General features: G+C 35.7%; 1 pseudogene; it reads left to right on the top strand.

Annotated features, from left to right (window-relative positions):
• Positions 1–5979: 5979 nt before the first annotated feature.
• Positions 5980–14332, top strand: LOC138316691 (histidine N-alpha-methyltransferase-like; annotated as a pseudogene).
• The last annotated feature ends 53 nt before the right edge of the window (positions 14333–14385 follow it).

Below are 14385 nucleotides of genomic sequence, written 5' to 3'. Positions count from 1 at the left end.
ACTCGGGGATGTTTGGGGATTGACTCGCCATCCCACCTAATATATGTAATACTATAAATAGTGCAACTAATCACTTAGTGTTAACTATATGTTGTAGATATATATCTACAATATATATATTTATATCAATATCACCATAATATAATTACTAGTGTGTGAATTCAAAAGTGACTATCCATCTCACTAAGACGTTGTAACAAATCACTCGATACCTCATATATACACGGTTACCCATACCAACTTAGAAAACAATGGCTGAGAGTCTAGACCACCGGAAAAGGTCCAAGCCCGAGGATTCCATCTACATGTGTGGCAGATGTCAAATCGAATTGGACACCATGTTAAACCATGTGAATTGTGAAATCTGCAATTTAAATTTCTGTCAACACTGCACAGGCATCTCTAAGACTGTATATGACTGTATCATCACAGGCGAAATACCTAACCTGTCGTGGACCTGCCATGTATGTACCAAGACCAAACCAACCTTGGACCAAATCAACAACTCGCTCAAAAATCTTTGTGAGAAAAATGAAGAAAGATTAGATGGACTAGAAACAAGAATGAACCAAATAGAAGTCTCAACGAGAAATCAAATCAAAATTGAAGTCCAGTCAAGCAAGACAGAAATAGTCGACGAACTAAAATCTACTATCAAAAACCTTGTAGATGAAAGAACCAAAGAACTACATGACCGGAAGTCCAAAGAAGCCAATATAATTTTATTCCATATGCCTGAATTACCACCAACATCTGAGGATAAAGATTTCAAAGCCCATGACCAAAAAATATTCCAGGAGCTGTCACGGATACTGGGAATAGAAGATCCTCAAATACTTGCGCTATATAGAATAGGTAAACTCACTCCAGATAAGTCAAGACCTTTAATAGCCATTATGAAAAACCCAAACGAGAGGAAGAGAAGAAACTACTAGAGAATGCTCGACATATCAAGCAGTACGCTCCTCCCACTATGAAGAGAGTAATCTTAACAAGGGACCTGACGAAACAACAGAGAGACGATAGGAAGAACAAATACCTTGAAAAACAACATGCCCAATCTGAAACAACCAAACATATGAGAGACAACGATCCATCTAAAAACAAGGGGCAGACTAACGAAAAACAGAAAGGCATAGTGTTTGGGAATTGCCCTGTCGCGAAACCAGCCTTGACAGAAATAACAACACTACCGGATAACCTAATGTCTGGGGATAGCCCCGCCATAGGTATCCCAACAGCCCAGATCAAAAGTATGGCAAAAAATATACAAACAACAGCTACAACCATAAATGGTCATTCCATAAGCCCAATTCATATGAGAACATCGAACAACAACAAAATACTAACTACAGTGGATGTACATAATAGCACCGCTCTCCAGTCTCCGAATGTTGCAATATGTGATCATTCACAAAAACTCATCTACGAGTTAGACTCTGACGAAGAAATCTCAACAGAATCCAACCAGACCGATCAACAAAATAAATCCAGATAGGATGAATGTTTTAATATTTTAAAACCAAAAACTGAAATATTTTCCACCGTGAAAAGCTCCCTGTCGATAATATACACCAACTGCGACACGCTAACTACTACAAAGAAAACCGAGCTGGAGGACTATATACAACACCATCATCCAGATATCATCTGTTTGACAGAAACAAATTACAAGAATCCCCTTTATGAGAGTGACGACCGTTCTAAGCTATTGGATGACTATAACCTGTTGCAGCCCAAAACATGCAAGCGAGGAGTAGGAGTCTATGTCAAATGTCATATTAGTGTGGACATTATTGAATTAGTCGATGACATGGATGATCAACTATGCTGTATCATCAATCTGCTGGGAAATGATCGTCTGCTCCTATGTACCATCTATAGAAGCCCAAATTCTACAGCTACAGGAAATCTCAAACTATTAAACCTGCTGGACCAAATATATTTAAACAACAGCTCACACAAGTTAATCGTGGGAGATTTCAACTTCAAGCAAATTGATTGGACATCATATACATCAAACTCTGGAGTTCAACATCCATCCTCCCTATTTATATCCAAGGTCAAGGACTGCTATCTGTATCAACACGTCAACCAACCAACCCGCTTTAGAGAAGGTCAACAAAGCAATATACTCGATTTGATATTTACAAATGAAGAGGGAATGATAGATAACCTAACTCTCAACCCCGGATTAGGCTTAAGCGACCACCTCCTTCTGTCATTCAATCTACTGACATACACAGAAACCCACAACAAAACATGTGATGTGAGACGATATAACTTCCTCAAGGGAAACTACAACCGAATAAATGACAATCTACACAAACTTGATCTGACACCGCTAGAAGCCAGTTCAACCATCGAAGAAACTTGGAATACCTTTGAAGACTACCTGAAGAAACAAATAGCGGACAATGTCCCAACCTATAAGCTTGGAAATCAAAGCCGAAGGAAACCATATATAAGCCGCGAGGCTCAAGATAAAATAAGAAAGAAAAGCAGACTCTGGACAAAATACTTACACTGTAAGACAACTACAAACTTTGATAATTACAAAAAAGCCAGAAACGAAGCAACTAAAGCACTACGACTTTCTAAATATTCGTACGAGCAGGACATTGCCTCAAAGATCAAAACCAACCCCAAGCTCTTCTGGAAATATGTGAGATCCAAAACCAAAACAGCGCCGACAATGTTCAGTGTCAAATCTACAGATGGGATCATCACCCAAGACCCTTTAGAGGTAGCAAATATAATGAACAATTATTTTGCTAGTGTTTTCACTAAAGATGATCCTTCAAAACCACTTCCCCATCTACCATCAAGAACATACCAGTCTCCCTTGGAAAATGTCCCAATAACGGAACAAATAGTTGAACAAGCTGTACTACAAATCAATAGCAACAAGTCACCAGGACCCGATAACATTCACCCCAACCTCATCGTTAAAACCATCAAGGAACTGAAACGGCCTCTCACCTTGATTTACAGGAAATCTCTACAAGAAGGAACCCTCCCCAACCAATGGAAAAAGGCCAACGTTAGCCCTATATACAAAAAGGGGTCACGGAAAGATCCAGGAAACTACAGACCCATTAGCCTGACGTCTGTTCCCTCTAAAATTTTACAACGTATAATTCGTGACGCAATAATCAAACATATGGATACCAACAATTTTTTCACTAAAGAACAACACGGATTCAGACATGGGCGATCTTGTACAACTCAACTACTAGAGACACTAGAAGACTGGATAACTGCTTTAGATAACGGTTATAACATCGACGTCATTTACCTTGACTTCAAAAAGGCATTTGACAAAGTGTCTCACCGTCTGCTTCTCCATAAAGTTGAAAGCTACGGAATTAAAGGGAAGCTACTATCTTGGATAAAAGACTTTCTATCTGGAATGGAACAGAGAGTTATTATTAATGGCCAAAAATCTGATGTGCAAACAGTAAGCAGTGGAGTCCCACAGGGCAGCGTACTTGGACCAGTACTATTTTTAATATATGTTAACGACATACCAGAAGCTGCAACCTGTATCACAAAGCTTTTCGCAGACGATACCAAATTATACTCAGCATCAAGTACTATAACACATATTCATGAGCTCCAAAGCAGCATAAACAACATAACTAAGTGGACAAATACCTGGCTTATGGAACTCAATCTAGATAAGTGCAAACATATGGAAATCGGAAATGGAATCAAAAATTCAAAATTCACTATTGGAGATAGCAACTCGAAGATAACAATCAAGAAAACTACATCTGAAAAAGACCTCGGGGTGACTATAGACCACAAATTAACTTTTACTGAACATGTAAACAACGCAACAGCGAAAGCAAACAAAATCATGGGGGTAATCTTCAGAACATTCACCTACATGGACCCAAATGTATTCAATATATTGTACAAGACACTTGTAAGACCTCACCTAGAGTATGGTTCAACTATATGGTCACCAATGTACCAGAAAGACAAAAGAGCTATTGAAAACGTCCAGAGAAGAGCAACTAAAAGGATACCCTCCCTAAAGGACATCCCATATGGTGAGAGACTAAGAAAACTTGGCCTCCCAACGCTGGAGTATAGGAGAAAAAGATCCGACTTGATTCAAACCTACAAAATTATCAATAAAATAGATTCTATAGACTCAAGAAGGATGTTTCAAAAACCAACATACACAGCTACTAGAGGAAATGCCAATAAAATCTTTAAGAAGTCCTTCAGACTAAACTCAAGCAGAAACTTCTTTTCGAACCGTGTGGTAAACCTATGGAATGGTCTTCCTACCGACGTATCGAGTGCACCAAATGTCAATATCTTCAAAAGCAGACTGAACAACCATTGGAAACATCATCCAAGCAAGTTCGCCTCCGACTGATTCTGTGTGTTAACCAAGGATCGTTTTCCAAATAATTAAGTATATGGCCAAATCATTTTAGTGACAATCTAATACTGGCCTAAAATTTTAAGTATCTACCCAATTAATCTAGAATTTAAGTTAAAGTGTGTCCACTATCAAACTTTACTATACCAACTGGTGTCAATAGATGTCTGGGGAAAGCCCCGCCACTATTACCACCAATTTATATATTAATGCCAAATACTATATTTTAAAATATTAATTATGACATTATACCTCATGAGAAATCAAATCTATATCCTTCGGCTCCACTCAATATGCTATACTAGCATTTTTAACTTGTATTATATGAACTGTAAATACTACGTTTTAATTGCGCGCGCAACCGGAACTCAATTTCTAGTCGGTGTAGGGAGGGGTTAAAAAACCCCTATCAGTCACCGCAATCACGGAGCCCATCAATGCCTCTCCATAAGTCTCCTGACTTCCAATGAGGCCGAAAACCTGCGAATTACCTGCGAAATGTTGATCAGATGTTCCACTAGTACTAATAGATAACTCTGAGGGCGCGCGACAGTAATTCACTGAAGCACATTAATAATTTGGAATATGTATTTTTGAATAATACTGAATATCAATTTAAACTAATGCTAAGCCTATTATTTATATCTTGAACAATTTCTAACTGAGAAATTGTTTAACAATATCAAATGCTATGATTTACAATCAAGTATAGTAAAATTAATTATTCGACAAGAAAAATAAAGAAAGATTTATATACAGTACATTAAATACAGTATCTGTAACACACAACTAGAACAATCAAATAATAATAAAAGAGATTACATAGAAAATTGTACCAAAGTTTAAATCATAAGGAATGTACATATAAAAAATATATAAAATGCTCACCTGAAAATACAGCAAGACAGCTTCTTAAGTTTGATGTAATTTATTTGGCGTCCTGGTAAGAAGTGAAGTATTTCTGCCAGGGACGCGTATATACAAACTTGCTATCTTCGTCAGGTGAGAATCTGATTGGTCATTTATCATAAGACCGCGTGGGTTTAACACCTTTAGCTTAATTGACCAGCGTACTGGCTTATTACATAATACGTAGCGTGGACAGTCCGTTCTCAACGGCCGTAAACAATAACTTGTTTGTCATGGTTAAAAGCCACAAAGTGACGCGTACAAAAGATACATTAAGAAAAAGGTTACTCTATACAATTAGCCAGCTTACACATCCTATTTGAGATGTTCTCAGGTACCAGGTAAATCCTTATGTCTATAGAGACAGATTTGAGTTATTTACTTGAGAACTTAGCTAAATGGAAATTTCACAGGATTCCTTAAGCTGACACTAATACGATGTAATCGTTAGCAAATTACAGAGAAAAATAGAATTCTATTTTGTAACATTGATTTGCTAAATAACATTTTGTGTTTTATTTCAAAAACAAAGTTTTAAATGAATATAATTTGATTTTGCTAAATAACATTTTGTGTTTTATTTCAAAAACAAAGTTTTAAATGAATATAATTTGATTTTTAATTAAATATAAGTTTTATAGAAAATCGCAGATTTTCCTTATGAAATAACTATGACGAGACTGGATCCAAACTTCACCATATCTTCGCAACAGAAAACCCCAATTACTATTTTACAAGAAGCCAGGTATCGGTACTACAAGGAAATATACAGGTATACCGACATAGAGGTTAGATAACATCTTATATGTTACAGTGTATTCGTTCAGTACAAGTATATTTTGTTTTGTTTATCTGGCTTCACGGCCTCCCATGCATACAATGTGTTACGTGTGTGAATGTCTATGTTTATTTGAAAGTTGCAATGTATTCGTGTTGTGTCATCTTTTGATAGTGAACCTCTTGCCCTTTTATAGTGCCGCCGAGGATACCAAAGTGCACACCCTACCTGGTCACCTTATAAATTGGTGGCGAAGATGATATATAACAATATGATATTTCTATAACCATAAAACATACGTTTATTGTTAATCCACCTGCAGTGTCATGTCGGTATATATTTGGAAGCTGTGGTATCTTCGTGTTCTGTCTATTTGCAATAGTGAAAACTCTTGCACAATTTATTGTGCTATCTCACTGCAGCATACCACTACAGACATCGGACAGCATAAATCATACGGTCACATTATACTGACGACGGGTAAACCAGTAGCCCCATTCACGGTATGCTGTACGCTTAGCAGGAGCCAACACTTTTAGGGATAGAACCCAGAGCTTTCCGTACAAGGCCGAGTACTCAACTGAAGGCCAAAAGCGAAGCGGTGTCAAAGGAGACGTTAGAAATAAGGAAAAGAACATATCCTAAATTTAGTCGTCCATGCAATGGGGGCAACAGGTACTAAGGCACTATTCTAACGCCTTACCTGCAGAGCGGTTGTGTGCCCAATGTATACCAGGAAGTGTAACCACTATACACGTACATTTAATGCGTATAGTTATTACAGAAGTTAAATCGCTGTTATCAGCTAAGATGTTTATCAATACGTAATCGTTGGTCTAGTACAATATCGTTGTTTGTTTGAAGGCTATGATTCCCCGTGTCCCATATGATGTATCCTTGGTAGACCTTGGAAGTGGAAACTGCTCCAAAACCAGATATGTTATTGACGAATTACTGAAAAGTCAAAAACATCTCTCATTTTACCCTGTAGATGTTTCTGAAGGTTTGTATTTTTTCATATATTGGCCATTCTACTGAATAATTCACTGCATTTTTCTCTTTTTTGTTGTTGTCTTTATCTCACATTCACACCATTAATCAAAGTAACGACAGAAAAGGTGCTCAAGGCGTTATCGCTCACATGGCTTGTTTACGCAAAACTACATTGGTAGATTAGTAGAAGGTGGATAATTTGTTATACATCCCGTAATTATTCCCTAACGCATCCGTTCTATGAATCCCGACCTGCAGCAGAAGGACTTTGTTTAAAACGTTACATCCCACACCCTCTATTTAGCCGCGTCACACCGGTCCCTTGGGACATAACCTTTGTTTTATAACAAATTGGGTTTTTTTGTCCAGGATGTCATGAAATTTTGTTTAATTTAAAAAAATTAAAAGATAAGGGCATGAACTTTGGTTTATACAAAATTGGTTTTTCCTTCTGCAGTAAATCGATTTTAACGCATTTGTAAATTTTCCCTGTTTGGCTTAGTTCCTCTGGTGCCTGGAGAGTCAGGGCCGTTATTTGTACAAAAAATGTGCCCTGTCCCGAAGAATGTTTCCAGACAAAATTCAGTAACAATTAACTGAGTCTCTCAGGACTAGTAGCAATTTAAGACATTGTTGACGGATGCCTTACGGACAGACGACGAACGTCGTGCCTTGATTTAAGCTCACCGGCCCCTCGAGCTAAGTGAGGTAAAAAAAACCCACCTGGTTTATGCTTTAGGTATCACTAGTTCGATGACACGGTCGACCTGTGAACTGTGTAGCAATGGTTTTAGAAACGAGCACATGCAGTGACTGAACTTTGGAATATTGAATGTGCAAATTTATCAAAATGTGTACGAAGAGATAAAACTATTTCAACCTTTTAATAATATACCGATGTGCTATATTTGAATCATTAGAGACGATACCTCCATATTTTGGTTAAACAACCATTTTGAAATGAAGGTGGTCATATCTCATGTTTCCATTTTCAAGTCCATTTATTATTCTTTTTTATTTCACCTTTAAAAGATTTCCTTATGGCGTCAGTAAAAGATTTGTCTAAAGAATATGGCGACTCCTTAGATGTTAAACCCATAGCTAAAGACTACGTTAAAGCAATACAAGAACTAAGGTAATTATGAAATAACGTTTTCTTTGGCATATACACATTGAACTGGAGACCCAACACGAATATACCGAAGTAGACACTGCAACACATTGCACATATGGGAGACTACCCTAAAATGATGTTAGTGGGACGCTAAACCTAAGCAACCAATTCTGAAGTGATTTGGTAGATGGTTGGTACATCCTAACGTCCTATTAGCAGTTAAAGTCATTTAGGACAGTCCTCTGTTTGAAATGTGTTGCGTGATTGAATTTCAAGAGTTTGCTCTTTCCCTTTGTATAGTATTATCTCAAAGTAAGGTGGTGTCCAGGGAGACGTGACTTTGTTAGGAAGAAGACAATTATACCTAAGAATAAAGGTTATCTCTTCAGAGAGACAAAATACAGAAACGTAATATATATCTCATGTAAACAAATGTGGGTTTTTTTAACATGGAAAAATAGTTTGAACTACATGTTTAATCTTTAAAATTACCTCTTTACCTATATCAAGTCATATATAAAAATAAATTGTGATCAATCTCTGGTGTAAATTATTCAAATAAGAGCGTATTGTCGAATGTAACTGTATTTTACTGGTGTCTTGCAGAATGAAAGGAGAGCCTAAGATTATTTTGTGCTTTGGTAGCTTCATCAACCTGACATCTGCAGAACAAGTGAATATTCTCAGCAAGATTTCTACCATCATGACTGGTAAGTACTGGGGAAAACAACACCATTTAAATTGCTCTGTTGTAAGGATAATCATAATGAAACCTTATACTACACTGTTGTAAGAGTATTGTAAGTAATAGTTATAGTGAATATCTATATATCATCTGATTGCTCAATACAGCCCTTTATAATTTACGATTAAAACAATTGTGTCTCTAGCCGCCATGTTAGTATGTGTGTAGTACATTTGTGTTCTCGGCGTTAATCGGCTCTCAAAAATTAATTGACCGAGACAACAAATGTACTTTGTATGCTGAAATCGACAATAAATGTTAATTACGAATTCATGTATATATGACACGATCGAAAAGTGATCGGTAATTTACTTTTTAAATACAAGCTACTAATTAAAATGGGTGAAATGTATTTACTACTACAACGAATTCATTATCATTAAGTAATTGAAAGAGCCCATATACTTTTATGTTTCAAACCTTTGTTTTCCAGACAGATGTCGTCTAGTGTTCAGTGCTGACATTAATCAAGACAAAGAGACTGTTATTAAGGCTTACAATGACGACCAAGGTAATATTCCCCATACTCGGTATTAGAATTTTACGGATGGATGTACTTCATTGAACGGTTATTGGGCTTACTTTCACATGAAAGTACAGTTACCATACAATAGAAAACCATCAGGCAACAAGAATGAAAATATTCAAATAAATGAAATCCCCAACATAACACACAAATCTTCTATGAATAGAATAGTTAGAACTGTTTAAATCATATGAAACTATCAAGGAAAAAGTTATAACAGGTTTTTTTTTCACTTACAACATGTGTTTTTAAGTCATTGAGATATAATATTGCTATTTTTCGGAATATTCTATCTCAACAGGGATCGCACGCGCATTTATACAAAACGCTGTCGTCCGACTGAACAAAGAAACCAGAAGTAAAATCGACCTGACAAGATTTACTTATGAGGTGGATTTTGTTTGTAACAAAGAGCCCATTTGCTAAGCTACATAAAGGTCTACATGCAGGCACAGGAAAACATCCAGTATCCTATACGTAAGAATTTTTTTATATATATTTCATTTTGGTTTATAGCATCTTGTAAGACCACTCATTTTTGTGTTTTATGAATCCTCACAATACTTTTAGAATGGCGATACGTCCTGCAGAACAAAACGGGCACACCTTTATTTCTACTAGTGTCAAAATGAGAAAAAATTATAACATAATACTTGTATTACGATTTCCATTCATTTTCTGTCTAACACCGACTGATACTTTACAGGGATCGTATTTGTGCGGGTTCTCTTTTGTAATAACTGTTGAATCACAAGAGAACAATATTGATATTAATTCTAACAATATCAGGGCAAAATATTTTTTGTATATCCGTAAAATAACTATTAAATTCCCCGTTGCCTGTATAGTTTCATTTCCGTATTCTATTTTATTATATTTACATATACCCCTACATATTCAATGGTCAGTGGGAGGAGGGTTTGTTCAAATTAGCGTAATCGTAATGACGTATAAGTTCAAATCCAGTGCAAGATCAGGCTTCTTCTATTCACTATTCGGTAAGACTTTGCGTCATATGAAACTAAATAAACTTTGATTACATTTTTTGTTACTTTTTCACATATGACAGATTTGCTTTGAATTCATAATGAACTGAATGACGTTTCCGGTCTTATATTGGTCTCAAGACGGATCCTTAGGCGGCACAGACAATATTATGCTCGTCAGTACTCAGTCGTCAATAGGAAATTTTACAATGAAATGTAACAAAGTGTCCTCCTCTCAAGCTGGTGGATTTCAAAATAATAATAAAGAGTTGTTATCAGATCCAATTGAATATGTATTTGACATCAAAACAAAATATGTGTTTAAGCATTGTAACGGTAATAAACAACAAAATGAATATCTGGTTGGGGCTACAATTTGGGGCTTACCTCAAGAATGTTCGGGGAATTCCATAGTTATGACGGCATGTGTGTACGTCACTCCTTTCACCTAAATTATCTATTGAACATCTGATTGGAGAACAATTCTGGGAGCTTCTAGGCGAACAATAGGTTAACAGATCACCTACAGGTTTCCAGAAAAAAACAAAACATTAAAGGCATCCGAAACAGTATCATCAGCTTAATCCTCAGTTTTTGCATTCAAAATAGACCTTCACACACAATGCAAACACTTGTCTCTCCTACGTACATAAAATGAAAGTAATGACGAATTGAGTCTTCGAATCTATATCGCGCTCGTAGAACAAAAAATGAATCCATGATTTCCGCTCGATAACTTACATGTGAATATTTATTGTCTGATTTCAACCAAATTTTATATATTGTTTTATATCAATGAGATGTTAGATGGGTTCGATACTGGTCAAAATCCGTCCATATTTGCAAGAGTTACAGGACTTTCAAATCGTCAAAACAGATAAATCTTTGGTTTCCGCTCGATAGATTTAGTATTTATTCTCCAATTTCAACGAAATTTGCAAGAATTACGGGACTTGATAACTTCACCTAATTATTATTAATATTTTCAACTGTAAATAATTATTTTTGTGATGTTGTGTACGCGACAAATGCACTTCCGTGGAATTGTGTTTTTAGAAATGGACATTATTGATATATGATCAAATTGGAAAACATCAACATATTTAGAAATAATTGAAAGATAACATTGTTTTATTTCAAATCAAACTATATCTTCGGTCATCCTGACTACCGTAGTTACCCAACTTAGCAACCAGCACCGTTTTAAATTTGACAACGAACATGTAAAATAGACTTATTCATGTAAATATATGTATTGAATAGTGTTTTGATTGCGTTAAAGGTGTATCAACGCAATTGGGTACAGACATGTTTTACATGTAACGCAAACGCGCTACATTGAATATTGTAATATTGATAGTCTCGTGGTCGTGTATGTTGTGGAAATGTACCACTTATTTTATTTACCTTACACAAAATAATATTACTGCATTACCATGGCTATATCACCGCTCAGAACCATGCTTGTGCGTAGTGAGAACCATTGTTTGATTTTGTATTTTTACATGTTATGAACTAAAATAGACTACCAGCATGTAGATTTAACTTTGAAGTACACCCATAAAACTTACACAAAAACACAGACATGCACCACAAGGAGTCGGCCACATCAATACACATAACGCACACACATACGACAAAATAAACAACTCACAAGTTTAAACAGTTTCGTTATGGAAGTATTTGATATAACCTTGCAAATTATTTTTAACTACAAAAAGATACAACATTTAACATTACTGGTTAATAAACAGAATCAATTATATGACGATTCCTCTCCTGTGACTTGTTCATGAATTATGTTGCTAAATTTCATCACAAATCTTAGAAGTTCCTTAATGTTTATATACATATATCATATTTTTACTATTCCACAGAAAACACATTTTTACATCTTATATACTTTTGACAAGTTTCTCTCACGTGACAATGCACGGAGGTAAATATGTACATGGAAACTCGTGTATTTTTATGTTAGAGGCAGAGCAGTGATGTGATTAAACACACACGTTAATTTGTAGTTGCTCTGACCCTCATATAGTGATGTCCGGAATATGGAAAATCTCCCGGTTTTCGAGTCGAAATCATAATAAAACATTGTGTAGACACATTTTATGAAATAAAATTTCTGTGTATCCTTTCGACGGCCGGCAGGATTCGACAGTAGGTTATTACAAATGCCATCTATGAAAGCAGTTTGCATCTAGATTTTGGTTTAATGCCATTTTCACGATGATAACAAACAGTACACACTACAAACAAGCAAAAACAGTCACCGGAAGTTCCCTAAAGGTCACCACGCACGGGTCATGGGAGGCAGAAACCTGCGCGTGGGACTTGTTTTGTTTGTTTTTTTTTTTTTTTTTTTTTTGAAATCGGTGCTATTTTCCCCTTCCTTTTCCCTTTCTCTCTATTTTCTCTTACTTTGATATCTCTTCTATCGTTTAAGACCATCTGCATGTCTGTATCTCGATAATTAAGCTCACAACGACAGGTTTCCGGGCACACACTAAAATCCGGATTTCAGACCTCAATTTTTGACTTATTTGGGCATGTTCACAGGTGATTTGTGACGTCACTAATGCAATGACCGAATCGATATTGACATGCTGTATAGGGATGAACATCTCCTTTTCAAAAAAAAACTAGTATTTAGTTTTCAACGGTCTCAGTGGGGCTCCAGTAGGGTGCATGAAATGGGGCAAATGAATAATTACGCATAAATACGTTACGGCCGTCCAAAGGATATAACATAATACGCACATTATACTTTTATATACTTAACACTTTCCATACAATATAATAACATTATGAATACATATTATTTATTTTATTATTGGAGGAAATCACTACCTGATGCCGTTGAATGCAAGGTTAACACTTGTTGATTTTCTCCTACATAACATATTTTACACATACAATTTACAAACTTATGGACATTTCTTTCACTTATCATCTAGTTTCATTGAAGTCTCAATCTAATTAGAGACAAAGCATCATGTCTGAGTTTAAGACGGAAGTACGTACGTCGACATGACTCTTTCATCACTTGTTCTTTACCACATCAATGATAAGAATTTTAGAAATTTTATAATTTATTATATCAAATTATATCTTAATTGATATAATGTATAACATTGCGACGAATGTGGTATAACATATTAATGATAAGTATTTTAGAGTTTGAAATTTGGACTAATATATAATAATCTACATTTACATCTTCTATTGGGGTCATTGTATAACTACTAATTACATAGCCATGTTATTTATTATGATACACGATAAGTTCTAATTAGTAACCATGTTTCCCTATGTAATACAGCAGCTACATTGATATCAACTGTTCCAGGTATTGGATATCATACCCAAATATTGACATTTGTTATCCCGGTGTACTGCTATATTAACTCGCCAATAATCTCTGTACAGAGTCGATTCCTAAGACTCCAATAAATGTATCGTACCATCCACTCAATCTGCGATGGAGTTCTACATTTCCACAACTTACACAACCACGAGATATTCAATATTACAATATGTCTGTATGCAATTGTGTTCATACCACCTTTAACGCAATCAAACACTTTTCAGTCTCTATTCAGATGGTTCTTAAGTATAAAGTATTGTTAACTTTAAATCGTATCAATTGATCACATTGATGTTATTTATTTCACAGCTGGACTTGGAATAAACCTGGTGATGGAGAAGGGCGAGCGTCTTTATTTCCATGAGGGAGATGGATTCAGTTATAAATATACCCTTGAACAACTGCAGCACATTGTTGAAAAGGCTGGTCTTCGCCTTAAGGACACTTGGTCAGATAATTACAAACATACAGTTTTTTGTCAGTGTGTAAGTAGCAATGCAGATGTTCAGTAAAATGAAATTGTGAAATTGGATATGTATTGTGTTATTAATCAAAATTTATAGTA

Source organism: Argopecten irradians, chromosome 2 (assembly GCF_041381155.1).
Source record: "Argopecten irradians isolate NY chromosome 2, Ai_NY, whole genome shotgun sequence".
In the NCBI taxonomy this organism is placed as follows: Eukaryota; Metazoa; Mollusca; class Bivalvia; order Pectinida; family Pectinidae; genus Argopecten; species Argopecten irradians.
This window is presented reverse-complemented; position numbering and strand designations above follow the sequence as displayed.